At 47.2% G+C, this 19,844-nt stretch overlaps 1 non-coding gene across 1 annotated transcript; it reads right to left on the reverse strand.

Annotated features, from left to right (window-relative positions):
* Positions 1 to 16,843: 16,843 nt before the first annotated feature.
* On the reverse strand, positions 16,844 to 16,978 carry LOC123073137 (small nucleolar RNA Z247). The gene has a single exon (XR_006435594.1). It is a non-coding gene; the product is annotated as a small nucleolar RNA Z247 (small nucleolar RNA).
* Between the last annotated feature and the right edge of the window lie 2,866 nt (positions 16,979 to 19,844).

The following is a 19,844-nucleotide window of genomic DNA, read 5'->3' on the forward strand; positions in this document are numbered from 1 at the left end:
CTCTGGTGTGATCAACAGGTTCAGGCTGGGGATGAAGAGTCTCTTAAAAATGTCTGGCCTTGGTATTCTGAGTTTCTATCTCAGGATCAAGGTGCAAGAAAGTATGGACGACACGACCATGTCATAACCCGCCTACGCCTAGAAACTACTTGAGAACAACGGCACATTCCAACCCTTGTCATGTTCTAATGGATCCGAACTTCAAGACGTCTGATGTCAGCATGACACCGACTACTGATGACACTGAGTACCGACACATCATCGGGAGCCTGTGGTACTTGGTAGACACTAGGCAGCACCTGACACACAAGGCGGGGTATGTAGCACGGTTCATTGAGGCGCCAACCGAGGAGCATCTCGTGGTGGCCAGCTGCATTCTATGCTACATCGCCTGACGTGACTCATCTCAGCCACGGCTTGTCTGTTAGGGGTTCTTGCTAGCACGTCTGCTACTGCTTTCTGAGTTCAGAGACGGCACAATGGAGAGATTCCTACCCAAGTTGGACATCAAGTTTGCATTTCCATTCCATGTCACGAATGAAAGTGAAAGCCCGAGATAAAAGAATATAATTTAGTATTTTCGTAGAAAAGGTAATGATCTATGGCTTGCGAGATATGTACGTCTCAGATGCTTAACAATCTTGCTACCGACAAAACAATTGTGCGACCACTAATAAGCTCATAAATCTAACTTCAGTCTCTCCGTCAAGGTGCGACTAATCAATCCCAGTGTTACCGAATTAATAAGCCACAACAGTGACCCTTTGGTGTGACTAATTAATTCCACTCGGCTCAGAAGTGAACTAGACACCCATCATTTCATGACTGCACTAATACAGGTAAGAGAAAGCCGGTGTTCATCATTCTAGCTTTTGGATCATAGGATCTCCCGTTGCCGCATGTTCCCAAGGCTTCCTATGTCCCTTGTGTTCAATTCTCATCCCCTTTTTCATCCCAGTAAATGAGTTTCATCTACTTGGGGTATTCAGCTAGTCTAGTGCTGGCGACATGTCAACGTGAACTGGGTCAGTGGAGTTTCCTATCTCGTCAGCTGAAGATGGTTGTGTATATAAAGGCCAAATCATTATGAAAGTAAGTGAAGGTTGTCAGCGGATCGATTTTTGTTTCCTATCTCTTGGGATAAATGCTTGTGAGTTGCGACAGCCGAACACTAAAACCAGACATGTTTGATCAATAAAGTTTTTGGGAAAAGTTTCATCATTAATTAAAACCGACATATTTTATCCCCCATCCCTCAGTTAATTGCTCGCAGATTCTGAGTGACAAGGAACCAAACATGTATCAACCAATAAGCATGAACTCCAAAAAAATTCAAAATAATCATAGTGTTTAGAAAATAATAGGAAATTACCAGAAGTAGGTCCACAATGAAAGGGGGGAAGATCAATGATGGAAGTTCGATCCGACATTTTCATAATTATTAGATATTCTGTTCTTCCTGCTGTCTCATGTTCCCGTGGTTTCCAGTGTCGATCCTATTGTTTAGGTCTCATCCTCTCATCATTTTAACACGGGAGTTTTCCTGCTCGCACACTGAGCTAGTGTTGCACAACAAGACGGTACAAAAAACCATCTGTTGACCCGATAGGGTGTTGTGTCAAGCTGGAAATATCAAAATGGATCACACATGGTGGTTTACCCATGTTCAGACCCTCATCTTGTAGGGAATATGCTACTCCTATTTTGGATTTCATTAACGGGGCAAAACGTTTTGTGTGGCTTGGTTACAATGTATGTCGAGATAATGGTATTGAAACTATGATTATGAAGACATGTGCGAATAACTATCGTAGGTCTCGCTATTCAGAGGGACACGAGACGTAGGGTTACACGGTTTGCTAACCGACCCAGAGCCCTGATCGGACTAGTCGTTCTTGACTTAGATGCCTAAATGACCATCCTTCTGGAATGAGGGCTTCACGTACGATGAGGGGCATGGCCAGGCCTTGGCGAATTGGCTCCGAAGCAGGCCCAGAGATCGGACTCCCGCCAGTGACAGAGCCAAGGGGGGCATGCTGGTGCCACAGCTCCCCACATTTAAAACCACCCCTATATATATTACCTATATCATCAACACAAATTTCTTTTAATTCTTGTGTTTGGACCCCTCCAACGTATCATATCTTCCATTGGCCCCCTTATACAGGAATGCTGGCTCCGTCCTTACTACCAGCCGACGGGCCACCCCCATTGCAGTACATTATAAAAAACACCAGCAGTATCACCTCGGCGCCAACATGGCCCCAGCCAAGAACGACCCCAATGATGGATATGCTTATTGTACGCTTGCTATGTAGACATTTTATATTTCCACAAGGTATTTGATGACAATTCAAACAGGTATTTGGTTATTCTCATATGACTCTCAGTTTTATGACTAGATTAGTTCATCTTACTAATCATGGTGTTGTCGCTCAAAAGTGGCACAATCATAGAGAGTAGCTTTAAGTTATATGAAGGCTAATTCAAACTTATGATTGGAGGTCACCTCCGGATGGGTCTCTTTAAGAAGACCGATATGGACATGAACATGGTCTAAAATGGAGCTCTTATGCAATAGTTATGACAAATTCAGACATCCTCATGTTGACATCAGATTAAAAAATGGCATGAAACTCAATTAAGTTGGCTCTGACGGAAAACATTTCAACACGAAAGTTGTGCTTCTCATCGAAACGGTTGATTTTGATATAAAGATCGTCCCAATCCGAGTTCATATGTAATAGTTAGAGCCATCGGAATGCAGCCCTGCCAGGAGGCAAAATATGGCACGCCCCACCAGACACGTGTCTCATGGGTAGCGCCACCAATCAGCTGTTTTGCGTGAATGATTCGGCCTCAAGAGGACTTCGAATCAAAAAAACGTTCAACAAGAAAGTTGTTCGTCTCGTCGAAACGGTCAAATTTTCTTTTGGGCTGATCTTCATCCGAGGTCGTTTGTGGCCTGTGGGACCTAAAAGCTGAACTGATGTTCCAGACTTACCTAAATCCGAGTTCTGTTAATTTTGGAAAGATTTGGACGTGATTTGGATATGATTTAGTGTCTGTTTCTTGTATGGGAAGTCCATCCACCTCTTATATACCTAAAGGGTGACGGTCGATTGAACAACACACAACCGAACAATCATGTACCACTTTTAGCTTTACTTTTATCTCTCTCCCTTCTTCTTCTTCTTCCTCGTTCTTCGTTCGTTCTTCTTGTTGCAGGGCGGTGAACCTCGAGGCCCTAGGGGCGACCAGGTCGACATAGGGCTGCCCATAGCCGCCACGCGCCCTGACGGGGTCCCTCTCGGGCGTGTGGGGTTTCGGGTCTTCAAAAGCGCCCGCCGGATTGCTTGAGTACCGCGCTTCCAGACGGGACTCCTTCGAAGTCGTACACGGTGACGTGTTCGTATGCGAACAACTTTTTGGCGACTCCGCCGGTTAACCAAGCTTTGAATGGTCTCTGGCCTGTTCTTGATACGAACATATCGTCATCTAGAGTTTGCAATCTACAAAAGTAATATGAATACCAGTCCCCTAAAGTAGATGCAAATAATTCATATGGTGTTACTAGATCGTTCAATGAGTATACTCTATCGTCCAGCCCTAACATTTTCAAACATGGATCTAATTGCGTGCATAGGCCGATTCAAAATAATTTACATGCTTCAATTTTTTATGATACTAGTAACATGCACCATATGTACTCCAACTCTCATGCATTGGCAACCCCAGATCATTATGCCGATGAAGAACATGATGAGTTTCATCAATCAAGTTGAAACATCTCTTGTAGGAACTTCCAATAGCATGCGACAAAGTGTTTCACCATTTTATTCATCAGCAACTAATTTGCAATATACTGGTTCAACCATGCCGATGGATTGGAGAATTGTCCACGCTACTACTAGATATTCAATAAGTTACTCTCAACCGTCATATGCTACACCTCATGTCAGTAATTTTTCAGCACCATACACAACTATAGATGTTCATAATTCGGCTTCACACCTTTCTGGTCATAGCCGCATAAATGTAAATTTTACAGGAGCAGTTGTGCCCAATATTGTAGAAGATGAGTTAGTGATGGTTGCATTGAATATTTTAGCCCAAAATAAGAGGATTAGTGTTCTTTGCCTTAAACAACATGAAAAGGGGCTATTTCCTAATTATGAGGCAATAAAAGCTAGAGTTTTGCAAGAAGATGAATCTTTGCCAATTGATAAAATTGGCGAGTAAAATATGGTTTTACAACAATGCTTATGCCTTCAACTAGTATTATTATACACCCCCTACACAATTACAAAGTTTCGGCAACACCCGTGTGTCATTACCGAAAGAATCTAATAGCATTGGGGGGCAATCATATCCGGAGTGGGCTGAAATTAAGAAAAATCTTAAAGCCAATTTGGCCGCTCGCCGCGAGAAACAAACAAAAAAAAGAATTGGCTAAAATAAAAGAAGCATTGCCAATTGGTAGAATCAATGAAAAGAAGGATGATTCGAAAAATGAAAGTGCTTTGGTTGAAAAGGGCAAATCAAATAGTATATATTATTAGTCCATCAAATCTAAAGAGGCAAGTAGTATTAAAAAGGGCATGGCAAGCATAGCAAAACGACCATTCTTGATTTGTCTGAAAAAAATAGATCCGACTTCCTGCCCTATGAGTTCCGTGCCGTTGAAATTGACAAGTCTCATGTACAAGAGCAAGTAGCCAAACAAAGTTCGGCTGACAAGGATCTTCAATGTAATAATGCATGGAATCAAGAAAAGATGATGATAAGGAGTTGGGGAGTCATCCAAAGATGGAGCAAGATATTGTTCAAGTCACACCACCATCGTGCTCTCCCAACATATTTGAAGAGGTCTACCTAGCAAGTAATTTACCTATTTCCAGATTTGGTCGCAACTTCATAGTTGATGCATTTACGAGAAAAATTCTCATAAGTAATTTTCAAAGACCAATGAAGAGGGGTAATTTACTTGTTAGTAATAAAATTGTTCTAGAGAATATCGATAAACCCATTGTTCCATTTATAAAGACAGATAGTGAATTATTATTGCAGCCAAGAATTTTGCCATTGCTTTATCTAAAGTTCATATCAAATTGGGTAGCTTTGCTTATTTCTTACTTGGGTCACAATTGGTATCAATTGAGACATGAATGTTCTAACTATATTTGTTTCAGAAATTTAAAGCCAAGGTGAGAATCTTTTAAGAAACCAATGCTAGTATAATATCTTATACAATGACATCGGAAAGAGAATGCAAAATAAAATCCATAGCCAAATGGTGAGATGTCAAATATGAACCATTTGTTTGCTCAACTCCAAAGCGCGCCGTTCTCAAAAACGATCGGATAGGGAATGAAAACTATACCCTCAATTCAAACATGTGCGATCAAATCTTTCATTTGTTGTTGAAGAATAATTATATTAGAATTCTTGATCACCATGTCGAGCCATCTATCCAAGGACGAATGTATTGTAAGTTGCATAATTCGTTCAAGCATAGTTCTGAGGATTGCAATGTGTTTCATCAAATAGTTAAATCGGCCATTGAAAAAGGACGATTGAAATTTGTTGAAACACTAAGAGGTGACCAGTCTATTCCGATTGGTCCTGATAGCAAAACCTTTTTGCATCGGCTGCTTCGAGCCGATTGATTTAAAGAGAAGGTAAAAACTACAGGTCACCGGATCAAGCTTTCAAGTAAATAAGTTGTTGAAGAGCATAATGAACATAATCTTGAGGGCGACAATTCCATCGAAGCTACAATGAAGATGCCAGGGAATGGGGGCAGCATGAAAATCCAATGATCAAGGAAAGCGAACCAAAAGAAAACAAAGGCCAAAATAAGAGCAAGTACAAGAGAACAAAAATTACCTTCGTTGAACTATTGGATAAATATCAAAAGAAGAGTCAAGAAAAGAATGCTTATCGGCCAAATCATGCAAAGAAACCAAGATCACCCCCAAGGCGTAATAAGTGAGAATTTTCATGCAAGATATTCATATCCTTATTTTTGGCCACTAATGCCAATGCCGTCGATGCCTCCCTAAGGGTGCAGCGCTTTATGTGGAAGCGGCACAATTTATCAAAGGTCTCCTTGAGGTCCTCCATAAGGGTGCCGCGCTTCTCCGTCTTCACCATGGTATCATCCACATAGACGTGGGCATTCCGACCAAGTTGCTTCAAGAGACACTCCTGCATGCAACGCTGAAAGGTGGCGCGGGCATTCCTCAAGCCGAACGACATCGTGATGTAGCAGAAGGCGCCGAAAGGGGTGATGAAGGCGGTCTTCATGCGGTCGGCCTGGTCCAGCTTGATATGGTGGTAGCCGGAGTAGGCGTCCAAAAAGGACAGCAGCTCGCAGACGGCCGTGGAGTTAATCGCTTGGTTGATGCAAGGAAAGGCAAACGGATCCTTGGGGCAGGCTTTGTTGAAGCTTGTGTAGTCGATACACATGTGCCACTTGTCATTCTTCTTCAAAACGAAGACTGGGTTGGCAAGCCAGTCCGGGTAGAACACTTCCATGATGAAGTCGGCTGCCAGAAGTCGGGCGATCTCTTCACCAACGATCCTTCTCTTCTCTTCTGATAGGCGGCGGAGGGGTGGCTTGACTTTTGCATCGACCACACAAGAAGCTTGTGCTTGGCCAAATACTTCAGAACACCCGGCATGTCTTTGCGAGACCATGCAAAGATATCCCAATTCTCATGGAGGAAATTGACAAGCTCGCTTTCCTATTTGCTGCCAAGGTTTGACCGTATGACAGCGAACTTCTTCGGGTTCGTCGGGTACAAGATGATCCTCCTGGTTTCCTTGGACAGCTGGAAGGAGGCCTCGCCTTCAATGTCCTTGGGGTCAGTGCGCATTTCCGGCTGCTTGGTGGCCATGGCCAGCAGCCGGGCAAGGAGGCGCTTATCTTCGGCGATGACGAGGGACTCATCCAGCCGGGAGCTGGTGGCGGCGCACTCTAGCAACTTCTTGTAGTCGCCATCAATGGTGATGATGCCCTTGGGACCTGGTATCTTGGCCTTCAGGTAAGCGTTGTGTGGGACCATCATGATCTTGGCCAGTGCAGGCCGGCCCAAGAGCGTGTGGTAGGGGCTGTCCAGGTTGACCACCTCAAACTAGACAGGCTCACGAAGGAAGTGGGTCTTATCGCCGAACAAGATTTCAATCTTGATGTTGCCGATCGGAGGGCAGGGAAGCCTGGGGACAATGCCATGGAACACGGTCCGGCTGGGCTGAAGTTACTTCTCCTTGATGCCCAGCTTCTCCATGGTGTCGTGGTAGAGGATGTTGATACTGTTGCTGCTGTCTATCAGGACTCAGTGGAAACGGCAAGCCCGCCTCTCCGTTGAGAATGTCGTGTCAAGCACCATTACATATGCACCTGGCGGAGGCACCTTAGCCAGGTGGTCATGACGGCTCCAGGTTACGGGCCTCTCAGACTAGTGCATAAATTGGGGGACCTCTGAGGTGAAAACATTCACCTCACGGTGCTGCTACAGCCGGCTGTGCCTACCGTCAGATTCACTTGTGAAGACGATGTAGGTAGATTTCTCGTTGGGGAACTCATCTTGGAGCATGCCGGCAGGACGGGCCGGCTGATGAGGAGTCGGAGCCGCCTGGCCGGCTAGCGGAGGAGGTGGCAAGGCTTCACCCTTAGCGATTCGGGCGAGCCAGTTGCACTTCCGGGTCGTCTGGTTGGACGGCTTCACACCACTGTCGAACTTGCACGAGGCATCGAGGGCTTGCTCAAAGGAGAAGGCAGACTGCCAGGCACCCTGGCCGCCCCGCTGACGCTTGGGTTGGGTTGTCCGGCTGGCTGTTGATCCTTAACAGTGGCCACTTGCCGATTGTTGGAGGCCGGCTGTTAGGCCTTGCGCTTGTTGTCGTTAGGCTATTGGCGCCGGTTGGTGTCACTAGCCGGCGCTTGAGAACCCGGCTGGATCACCTTGCTGGACGCGTCAACCTGGATCTCCGACTTCATGGAGGAGTCGGCCGTGGCATACTTGTCTGCCACAAGAAAAAGCTCGTCCAATGTAGCCGGCTCATCACACAGAAGCTTGTGCTTGAGCAAGGTGGCCTCTTTGCCCCTGGTGATGAAGTACTCAATGGCATGTACCCGGTGGACCCCCTCGCAGGAGTTGCACAACCCGGCCCAACACGTCAGGTAGTCGCATGTGGACTCGTCTAGCCCCTAGATGCACATGGAGAGCTGGCGAGGCTTGGGTGGGCGCTTGTACGTGCTGGTGAAGTTGGGGACGAAGGCATCGCTGAAATCCAGCCAGCTGTTGATGCTGTTGGGCTTGAGGCTGTTCAGCCATGTCCGAGCAGTGCCGTGGAGCATGACGGAACATACTTCATGACAGCGCACTTGTTGTGGTTTGCTATGCTGATGGTTGTGAAGTAGTCGATTGTCCTCCGGCTTCACGGAGCCAGTGTACTTGGGAGTATCTCGAGGGAGCGTGAACCCTTTGGGGAAGGGCTCATTGCGGATGCAGGGGCCGAAGCAGGCCGGACCGATCGTATCTTCCTCCTCTACTGCCAAGGACCGAGCCAGCTGCTCGATCCGGCGACGAGCGTCATTCTTGCCGACTGCTTCGTGGGGGCCTAGGCGGCCGCCGAGAGTCGGGTGGTCAGCCAGCGCAGGAGAAGCCACCCTCTTCCTGCAAGGAGGAGGACGTTTCTCCGGCCGGCGCTGGCCGACCAGGTTCGGAGGGTCTTGCTGGCTAGCCACAACCATACCTCAAGAGTGCCGGCTGCGACTAGCTGCCGGGTCCGGGTTCCGCTGGTTGTGGCCGCCGCCGCTATTGGACCGGGAGGTCGCTCCATTCTCATGGTGGGGGGGGTGATTTACGGCCTACCGGCTGGCTCCCACCATGCGGTTGCACACATCTTGTTGCGTGTTCGTAGCGTCGAGGAGCTCTTGGAGGCGGCGCTTCTGGCTACGCCGTTCCTCGCCCTCCAGGTGCTCGAGCTCTTTTGTCGCCGCCTGCGCGGTGCACATGTTCTGCACGGGGGTCTTGTAGAATGGGCATTGGACTCCCAGCATGCTGGCAATGGTTGCGCCGCGTTGTCGGGCGAGACAGGCCCGGCTGGGCTCGGCCGCAGCCGGCGTGCCGCCTGCCACACAGTCGATCTCGTGCTGGGTGACTTCTAAGCAGTGGCTCATGTCCGCGATCTGGGTGGCGCTATCGAATAGCTTGACACGGATCTCCTCCAGCTCCTCCCGACCGACATCAGCACGAACGGAGTCGCTAGGTCTTGTATAGCCACTCGCAACTTATCCTGGTTTGACGTGCCAACGTCCTGGCTATCGCCAGTGACCATCACCTCCGTGAAGACACCAGCGCCGAGCGCACTAGCTGGGGCATCGCTGGCGACAGGTGGGAGTAGGTCATCGATGACCACCATGTTGCTGGGGAAGCCGTCCGTGGTTGACACATCGGTGAGGAAGAGCTTGCTGAATAGGTCGACAAGGCAGCTCATGGGCAGGCAGCCACTGCATCACACGATGCGCCGGAGCTGGCGCAAGTGTGCACATCGGGCTGGCTGATCAAACCAACCGCGACGTGCTCGCCAGAGAGGAAAGCGGTTCCTGTCCAGAACATGTCTCCCGCCGACGTCAGATGCCAGGGCGTGGCTTATCATGGATGGGGCGAAGAGGACTTCATCCGTTCATGGAAGCGGGAGTGAGCGCCTTCTTGATCGGACACGAGACATACCCATGTTCAGGGCTCTCCGGAGAGATAAAACCCCTAGTCCTACTCTGCGGGGTCTCCGCATGATGACTATAATCGATATGAGTTCAGGGTTGCTCCTTGAGTTGTGTTGCTAGAGAAGGAAGAAGGGCAAGGCTAGCTCTATTCTCCTTAGCTATGGTGTGTGTGTAAACTGAGGTGGGAACCCTTTGCATGGGTGAGCCTTGGGGGGTTTTATAAGAAACCCCCAGGGGTACAATGGTAATACGGTTGGGTGTATGACCCGGCTGTCAGCGTCTATGGTTGCCAGGTTCTCCGCCGGCTGTCGAGAATCTGGCCGACAGGTAGGGCCTACCGCCTGCGGGCCCTGCGGGCTGCCTTTAGCTGTAGCACCGTCAGTGCTGACGGAGGCCATGCCTAAGGCCGCATGGCCACAGTGCCGCGCAGGGTGGGTCGGCGGCCGCCTGGTCAGCACATACTGTAGCCATACTCCATCCTGTTGTAGTGGTTAAGTTCAGACTCCGAGGCGGGGGACGGACCGGCTGCTGGAGTACGTCCCATACCCAAGCCGCCTTCTTGGAGCACGCCTTCTTCTGGTGGCCGGCCGCATGGCACCAGCCGGCCCTGGAGCCGGCCATGTGGCTAGTCAGCACAAGGGGCTTGGCTATCCCTGATGTCTTGAAATGTATTTGAATGTGGATGAGGCTACCCGGGGTCTATCCCCCCAATGCATACCGTGCTTACTGTCGTGCTGCGAGATCCTCCTCTGAGACGACATACCTTGAGGAGGAACAGCCGACGTCCCCGCCTCCGAGGTAGTGAAGGATGCGCCCCCCACGCGTTTGTGATCGCGGGCGGCAGTTCCTCTTTGGTGAGGCGGCGGTTGCGGCGAGGGAGGACCGTCAATGCTTGCGGTCTGGTTGTGATAGGGCAAGGCCGGCTTGTCCTTGCTGAAGTGACCGATCTGGATGCCGCACATGGGCGGGGGCGACTCCTACTTGTCCTTGATGCAACGTCCAATCTGAACGTTGCCTTGCACGGAGGAAGGTGGGTTCCTGCTTGATCGCTGAATTTGGCACTGGCTCCCACTTGAGCGGTAGCGCAGCTGGGTTGGAGGCTTCTCCTTGACCTCCATCTTACGGTGCCGCCGGGCCCATCTAACGGAGCTAGCGGTCCATCCTGATCTCCATCTTAAGGATAACTCTTCATCTATTAGAGCCACCTCCACAAGGAGGCGCGGCCGCTGCCTCGGCTACTGCTCTGGCTTCTGGTCCTGCTCGTCACCAAAGAAAGGTCGAACTCATCCTTGGAGGAGCCGACCGCCATGGATGCCAAAGGTTTCGGAGAGCGAGGGTGGCTGCTCCAAGATCCGCCTAACTAGGAACAACCACCGCCACCGCCTCCGCTTGCCGGCGTGGAGAAAAAAGATTCCAGCATCGTGGCTGGAGTTGCAGGGGCTCGGAGAGGAGCGGGATGGCCTCGAAGAGGAGGTCGAGGAGGTGCCGGGTGTGGACGTGCATCGCCGGTGTGTGACTTAAATAGCCGCGGCCACGACCTAGCGAACGGTCCATCAGCGCGATTCAATATGGTGTTGTGGTCAGAGTTTGTTTCTGGTGATGCGACATCCGCATTGAAGCAGCAATGCCCTATAGGATGCATCCGTTAGTGCAACCTTCACGCCAAGTCTCATCGCTCGGCATCAGTGTCGACCACTTCATACTGTCTAGCAGCACGAATGAGGCGGGTGGAGGCGGACGTAGAAGCAGTACGGATGACCACAAAGCCCCCATCCTTGGTCCCGGTTTTGCGGGAAAAGACATGTCCAAAGCACTCGACGGACCGATACAGGCCCGCATTGAATGGAAAAACGAGTCTGGACAAGGCGGTCCGAACATATGCGGGCGGTTTGAGTGTCAGCATTGGAGATGCTCTTAGTGACAAACAACAAAGACATAGTGTGTATTACTTTATATTTTTCCCTAGTCTGCCTAGGGTTCCCCTAGTCCATTGGAGGCTGCAATCGCTAGAGTACATCTACGACCGATTGATCCAACCCCTCTCTCACGTACTGTGTGACTTTCGTTGTGATTCCAAAGTGTTAGGGCTATCCCAAAGCTATGGTGCATTGCGATCGGTGTTGCCTTGGGAAGTGGAGCTGGCGATGAAAAGCGACCGTATGAAGCAAAACTCTTCTAATGCCATTTAGCCATGACGTGTTGTTCAAGCATGTGCGCAATGCGTGGGTACATGCTCAAGGTGTTACATTCAAAACTCTGAATGATAAGTTGTTTCTAGCCCAGTTCACGTGTCTTGGTGATTGGAATCGTGTTATGGGTGGAGGACCTTGGATCTTCCGTAACTCAACCGTGGTCATCAAAGAATAGGATGAAATTACTAATGTTTATTTTTTCCAATGAACTACAAGCGGAGATATACAAATATCAGCGTTTAAAACCAAATTTGGTCCCTCCTTGAGCCGCCACCACCCCCACCCCCACTCTTCCACCCCCTCTCTCCTGATCTCATCCCTCTCACTGCCCCCACTCCCCACCCCCCGCACTCCCATGATCCTCACCTCTATCACATTGTATCTATACCCTAACCTAGAAGGCTCTTTTATTCGGCATGTGGGTTAAGTTTTAGTCTGTGGCGGCTATCTTCAACAACTCTCTGATTAAATTCTACCACACGTCAATGTGCTTGCTCTGCTCATGGTACACATGGTTCTTGTAGAGAGCTATCGCCAACTTGTTGTCCACTTGGAGCCTGAACTTTTCTACTTCAGTTCCCGTGATCTCAGCGATGAGACGACTGGGACAGTCCGTGACAACATACTGCTGCAGCTGCCACATATTCCGCCTCGCATGAAGATAGGTTTGTAAAATAGGTTGGAAGCGTTGAACCCTTTGTCTCGGGCCGCATTGGTATATATGGCAATAGCCTTGGCATACAAGTTGTGATCAACGAGAGATTGACAGAAGAAGTTGTTTACAGACGATACGGGAGAGAAGAAGAGATAGAGAAGGAATACAAGTTAAACGAGTCCTATCTCTATACTGGTTTAATTCTAACACTCCCCCTCAATCTAAACCTCATGAAGCATTGCCAAGGTTGAGATTGTATGTAAACTTCTCCAATCCTCTCATAGTAAGCGGTTTTGTAAACCCGTCTGCAAGTTGATCTATTGTAGGATAAACTTGATCTCAAGCAACTTCCGAGCTACTCTTTCTCTGATGAAGTGAAAGTCAACTTCAATCTGGTTTGTTCATGCACGAAAAACAGGATTGGTCGAGAGATAGGTTGCACCAGCAAAACCACCTATAGATCTTCTATCATCAACACACCCTGCCCAATCTGCATTTGAGTATGCAATTAGAAGCAGAGAAGAAGACTTGGTAATTCGAAGTCCAAGACCTTCTGAATACTTAAGATATCTTAGGATTCTCTTAATTGCAGTCCAGTAAGTAGTTCTAGGTGCATGTAAGTATTGGCATACCTTGTTCACTTAATAGGAAATATCAGGACGAGTAAGTGTTAAGTACTGTAAATCACCTACAACATTCCTATAATTTCTTGCATCCTCTGGTGTAAGAACTTCTCCACTTTCCACCGGGAGGCTTTCTGAGGTAGAGATCGGTGTACTAACTGGTTTGCACTTCTCCAATCCCACTCTTCTGAGAATATCAGTTGTGTACTTTTCTTGTGAGAGAAGTATGCCATATTTGATTTTCTTTACTTCTATTCCAAGAAAGTAGTGAATATCACCCAAATCTTTAGGAGCAAACTCTAATTTCAAATCCTTAAGCAAGCAGGTAGCGGCTTCTGTACTTGAGCTAGCAACAAGTATATCATTAACATACACAAGTAAAAAATAGTAACACTGACTCTATTAAAGAAGAATAATGAGGTATTTGCCTTGGATGGTATGAACCCAGGTTGTTACAATTGCATGCTTAATCTGGAATACCAGGCTCTTGGGGCCTGCTTCAAGCCATACAATGCTTTATCTAACTTACAGACATACTGTGGTGTGGTGTGATCCTCATAACCTGGTGATTGCCTCATGAACACTTCTTCCTCAAGAACACCATGAAGAAACACGTTCTGAACATCTAGCTGTCAAAAACTCCAACCTTTGGAATAGCAATAGACAAGACAAGTGGAATAGTAGCAGACTTAACAACAGGACTAAAAGTATCTTCATAGGCAAATCCAAACCTCTATTTAAATCCTTTGGCAACTAGTCTAGCCTTATACCTGTCTATGCTTCCATCAGACTCTCTTTTTATCACGTAACCCATTTACAATCAATAATATTGTCTCCATGTTTTGGTGGTACCAAGTCCCAAGTCTTAATTTTCATAAGTCCATTATATTCATTGTCCATGGCTTCCTTACAATCCTTATTAGCAAGGGCATCATGCAAATGAATTGGTTCACCGGTAGTGGTAGGAAAAGCACGTTTGATTTTGTCATACCTTATAGTACCATCATTGTATTGTTCTTCTTACACAATACCTAACCCGGACCTTGTTTGCCGAAGAGAAGTTGTAGGAGGCACAGGAGCAGCCGCTGTGGATGGTGGTACACGCGATCCTGGTGAAGCTGTTTCGGCCACATAATATCCAGCCAGTTCCCTATCCAAGGCAGGGAGCGAATCTGCTGGCTCCTGATCCGAGGTGGATTCTGGCGCCCAACCAGTCGGGGATCCAGGCGCAGCCGTGACTGGCCGCTGTGGGGCCAGGCATGCGCCCGCGGTCGGCCGCTGAGGCAGCCTGCAGTGCCGCAGCGACCAAAGATTCGCCCCTTGCCGCACATGGGCTGGCGGTCGGCTCAACGCGCGGAGACATGGCGCGAAACGACGCGTCGAGACCAGCGGGCTTCACCTGGGCTGCACGGTCGGTCGCCTGCCCACGTGAGTCCAGGCCCACGAGGCGATCCATCTAGGACCACGCACTGACACAGGTGCCAGACTGAGCGCGTGGATCTGCCTGGGATCACGTGCTGTTAGCCGAATCTGCACCGTGTTCCGTGCCTTCCTTGTTTGTTTCCTCACACATGAAATCACAGTTTGGATTAGTAGAAATTGCAACATAATTAGGATTTCCTTGGGATTTTTGCACATGATCAAGCTTAGTTAATTCACCCCCGTTATCAGAAGGTGCATCAGAATCTCGTAGAAGTGCAAATTCAGCACAAAGTAAACCTCCCGCATTAGGATGTATTTTGGCAAAAGGAAAAAGTGTCTCATCAAAAACAACATCACGACAAATATAGAATAGTCCGGTGGAAATTTCAAGGCACTTATTGTGATAGCCTGACTTGTTAGGGATGATAAACTACTCATATCAATAAGGAATTCCTTCTTTTCCGGAAGCCCATTCAGACAGAACTCCAAAGTTAAGCCTGCTCAGCTTGGAGTAATTTCAGGATGGGTGACCGACCGGCAAGCTGCTCCCGGGTGCGCATGAGTGAGGACAAAGGGCACAGAAAAGACTAGTATTGATCTGCTGGGCCAGTCTAGATCCCGCCAGGAGTAACAACCACCAGCGGGTGTGTCTGGAGCGTTACACTTATACCCTTTATGAAGATTGCCATAACTAAGGAAGACACACTGAGTGGATCGGAATTCAAGCTTATGATGGTTGTATGGACGCAAATTCGGGTAGCAAGCACACCCAAAAATTTTGAGATAGTTGTAGTCAGGTTTTTGATGATACAAGCGCTCTAATGGAGTAGAGTTGCCAATGACTTTACTAGGAAGCCTATTGATAAGATAAGTGGAGGTAATAAAGGCTTCATCCCAATATTTGAGAGGCATGGAAGCATGAGCTAGGAGAGAAAGGCCAACTTCAACTATGTGGCGATGTTTGCGCTCAGCAGAGTAATTCTGTTGATGAGCATGAGGAGACGACACATGATGTGCAATCCCAATGCTTGGGAAGAAAGAGTTAAGTTTCTCATACTCCCCTCCCAGTCTCTTTGCACTGACATAATTTTTCTATCAAATTGTCTTTCAATAAGTTTCTGGAATTCTTGTAAGATAGAAAAAACTTCAGATTTATACTTGAGTAAATAAATCCAAGTAAACTTGTTGTAATCATCAATGAAACTCACATAATATATTTTTCTTCCAAAAGAATCTCGGGCATGGCCCCATACATCACTAAAAATAAGCTCTAAAGGAGCATGAGAGACACTATGAGACTTGGGATAAGGAAGTTGATGACTCTTGGCACATTGACAAGCTTCACAAACAAACTCACTAATGGAACTCTGTGACAAAGGAAGATTGTCTTTATTGACTACTTGTCTCACTATGACTGAAGATGGATGTCCTAATCGTTGATGCCACCTTTCCAAGGAGGGTTTGATGACGTAGTAGACTTGAGGACACCGGCGACTAAGTGCTCCCGATGTGATGGGGTAGAGACCCCCAATGCATCTACCGTGATGGAGAAGTTCCCTCGTTGCCCGATCCTTGATGAAAAAATAACAAGGGTGAGTTTGAAAAAAGACATTATTATCGGTGGCTACACAAGACATGGATGCAAGGTTTTTATCAGCTTGTGGGACATGAACAACATCCTTAAGAACGAGATCATGTTTAAGATTAGGGGAATTAATTGAAGCTTGACCAATGTGGCAAATGTCCATACCTCCTCTGCTTGCAGTATGGATCTGATCAGCGCCGTGGTACCTCTCGCGAAGAGCAAGTTGCTCTAGTTCATTGGTGACATGATCGGTGGCGCCAGAAACAACGTACCAGGCGCTATCGCCTCCTTGTTCGTGCATGGCAGCAGCAACATGGCGAGCCTCAGGGACAAAATTCTCATCGTAGCGATGCCAGCAATCCATGACCTCATGGCTAGATTTATTGCAGAGCTAGCAGCGGGGGCGAGGACGCGAGGCGGGAGGACGGCGACTATTGTTGGAGTTGAAGCCGCCGCTGCTGCTGCTGGAGTTGTTGTAGACGCCCCCGTTGTTGTAGCCGTAGCTCCCACCGGAGCGAGCGTCGTCGCCCTGAGGGCGCCGCGTCCACGTCCGCCACGGCCGTGGCCAAGAGCAGCATAGTTGGCAGATGACTGTCGTAGGTCGCCACCATGAAGGAGGGTGAGGCGGGCGTCGATGCTCAGCAGCTGACTGTACATCTCCTGGACGGTGATGGGTTCCACCCGAGCAGCAAGTGCGGACACGATCGGATTGTACTCCATGTCCAAGCCAGCGAGGATCTTGGAGACGATTTTCGGATCAGAGAGGGCCGCGGCAGTGCACGCGACATCATCGGTGAGGCTGATCCTGCCAAGATATTTAGCCATGGTCATGTTACCTCTTTTGAGGTTGGTGAGCTCGATGCGGGTGTTGATGGCTTGAGATTGGCTTTGAACGGTGAACATTGCATGGATGGCTCTCCAGACTTCGGCCGGCGTCTGTAACATCGCGACATGTGCGAGGATATCACGGGAGAGAGATCCCATCAAATACCCTTGAAGTTGCTGCTGTTGTGCGTACCAGAGGGATCGGGCATAGTTGAAGATCTGTTCTTCCTTGTGGTCCTTGGTGATGGTGAGGGTGGCCGGCGGTGGTGGGATCTTCCCGTCGAGGTGGTGTTCCATCTGAGCGCCTTTGATATGAGGCAGCACAATGGCCTTCTTAATATTCACCGTCGAGTCATCAAAGCCGTCAACTAATTCAGAGGGGCTCCGCTGGCCCGGTCGCCCTACGCTGCTGGCGCTTCCAAAAGCGAAGCTCTCGTCTTTGGCGACCAGCAAACGGAGGGCTAAAACCTGTAGTTTTGAAGCAAGGGATAAGCGAAAGCCGTTGCGCGTCTATACATGTGCATACACTTTCTTGCCGGGGCGGACACGAATTTCTCTCTAAAGGCGAAGAAAACCAATTCTATTTTTTTTCTTTTATCTTATTTCTAGTGAAGAAAAAACTGCGGAATACCAGTTGAGAACTCTCTATATATTTTTTTTGAACTTGAGAACTCTATTTATCGGAAGTCCTAGGTGGGCCGGCGTCCACCTCCTAATAAAATCTTACACATTATCTTAGTTGGCCCACACTAGTGCAGAACCGGGCAATAGCACCGGTTCGTAAGGCCCTTTAGTGCCGGTTACATAACCGGCACTAAATTGTGGTCACTAAAGCCCCCCCCCCCTTTAGTACCGGTTCAGCACGAACCGGTGCTAAAGGGCAACCACGTGGCACGAACCTGCTCCGGGGGCCTGGAGCCCTTTAGTACCGGTTGGTAAGACCAACCGGTACTATAAGGTTTGGTTTTTTTTAGTTTTATGATTTCTTTTTCATTTAATTTTGTGTTTCCATTTTAATTCTTTTTCGTTTGCTGGTATTTTACGATACTACACATTGTACACGTCCCTATATATATATAGAATTTCTAGTAGAACCAATCATCGAGTTCAACATGATTGTCATGATATAAGCGTTCATATATAACACCACAAAAGCAAATCACTTAAGTTCAGAACGAAGAACACGGACAAGAAAGGACAAGTACTAATTAAGAGCAGCATGAAGAACTAGGTAAATCACTCCTGCTAGCTACTCTCTCTCTGGTAAAATAGCATAGAACATGTATAGCTCTCCTGATTGATCATACTGGAGCATGCCGATGAACCTGTCTCCTAATCGTGGGCTGCGCTTCTCATTGCTGCCCCCTAGTACTTCTCTGCGATCATTAACAATTTTCCTCCAATCTTTCACTATTAAGCATTCATCGCTTCTAGAAATCTTGAATGCATTCATGTGCAATGCAGGATATTTTGGCCGTAAGCTAACAATTGACATCTAACCTTTAGTCTCGATCCCCTGAGGCACAACTGTCATCGGGAGTCCCTGTTGAAGAACATCGTATAGTACTTAATTAATATACTTAGCAATGAAAGTTTAGCAAAAAAAATATGTATGCAAAACATGCACTGAGGACAAATAGTGAATATCTTACCATCATTCCTAAATAGATGTGACCATAGTTCAATACCATCACTATTGGTCGCACGTTTTGAGTACTAACATTTCTAAATGCAGGAAGAAAATTTGTCTTGACAGTATGAAGATCCTCAAGCCATGAAACATAATGACTTATCTCCTCGCAGTTTAGTTCAGCGCCGGGACAGTAGTAGGTCATGTCCACCAAGCGCCGGACATGTTTGGTTGAATGGAGATACGCTGTCAATAGAAATTAGTTGTCAGTTATTTTTGAATAAGCAATATCAAAGACAAAATTATAGTTGAGAAGAACTCACATAATGGTAGAACTGGAGGCGTCTGCACATCGACCCATATGTCTCTATTACCTTCAATATCATCTTCCGGACGAATATCAAAGGTGATAACCATACCAGGCTCAAATGCATAAGCCTTGCATAGTGCTTGCCAAGTTTTGCATTCAAAATAGGTGTACGTGTGTGCATTGTATACTTTAACGTTGAAAGTATAACCACCATGCTCAGTTTTCAGGTAAGCTCTCTTTACCTCCATGGTTTCCATATCTTTGAAACCTATCTTATCCAAGACAAAAATTCTTGCACGGCAGGGGATGCGCTAGTAGAATAATGAAAATTAAAAATTATAAGTCAGGCAAATGAAGCATATATAAGTCATGCTTAATTATGAAAAGAGACTTGTTGTTGTGACTTACTGTATCGAATTCGAAAGTCTCATCCAGCTTGATGCTAAATCGCCTACGATCAACAAGGAAATTTCTGTCGCATTGGCCGCGCTGGTCTTCACAGTACTCGCACATAATGAAATTTTTTCTGTCGTCAGACGACATTTCCTATGTTCATATTAGGCGAAACATTAAACACTTACTAATTCAACTACTTCTATTAATTCAACTAAGCATTTACTAAAAATAAACTAGTTATATTCATTCAATTAGTTCAACTAAGCATTTACTAAAAATAAACTAGTTATATTAATTCAACTAGTTCAAAGTAAGCATTTACTAAAAATAAACTAGTTCTATATATTAATTCAACTAGTTCAACTAAACACTTACTAATTCAATTAATTCAACTACTTCTATTAATTCAACTAAGCATTTACTAAAAATAAACTAGTTATATTAATTCAATTAGTTCAGCTAAGCATTTA

The sequence above is a fragment of the Triticum aestivum genome, chromosome 3B (assembly GCF_018294505.1).
Source record: "Triticum aestivum cultivar Chinese Spring chromosome 3B, IWGSC CS RefSeq v2.1, whole genome shotgun sequence".
Classification (NCBI taxonomy): Eukaryota; Viridiplantae; Streptophyta; class Magnoliopsida; order Poales; family Poaceae; genus Triticum; species Triticum aestivum.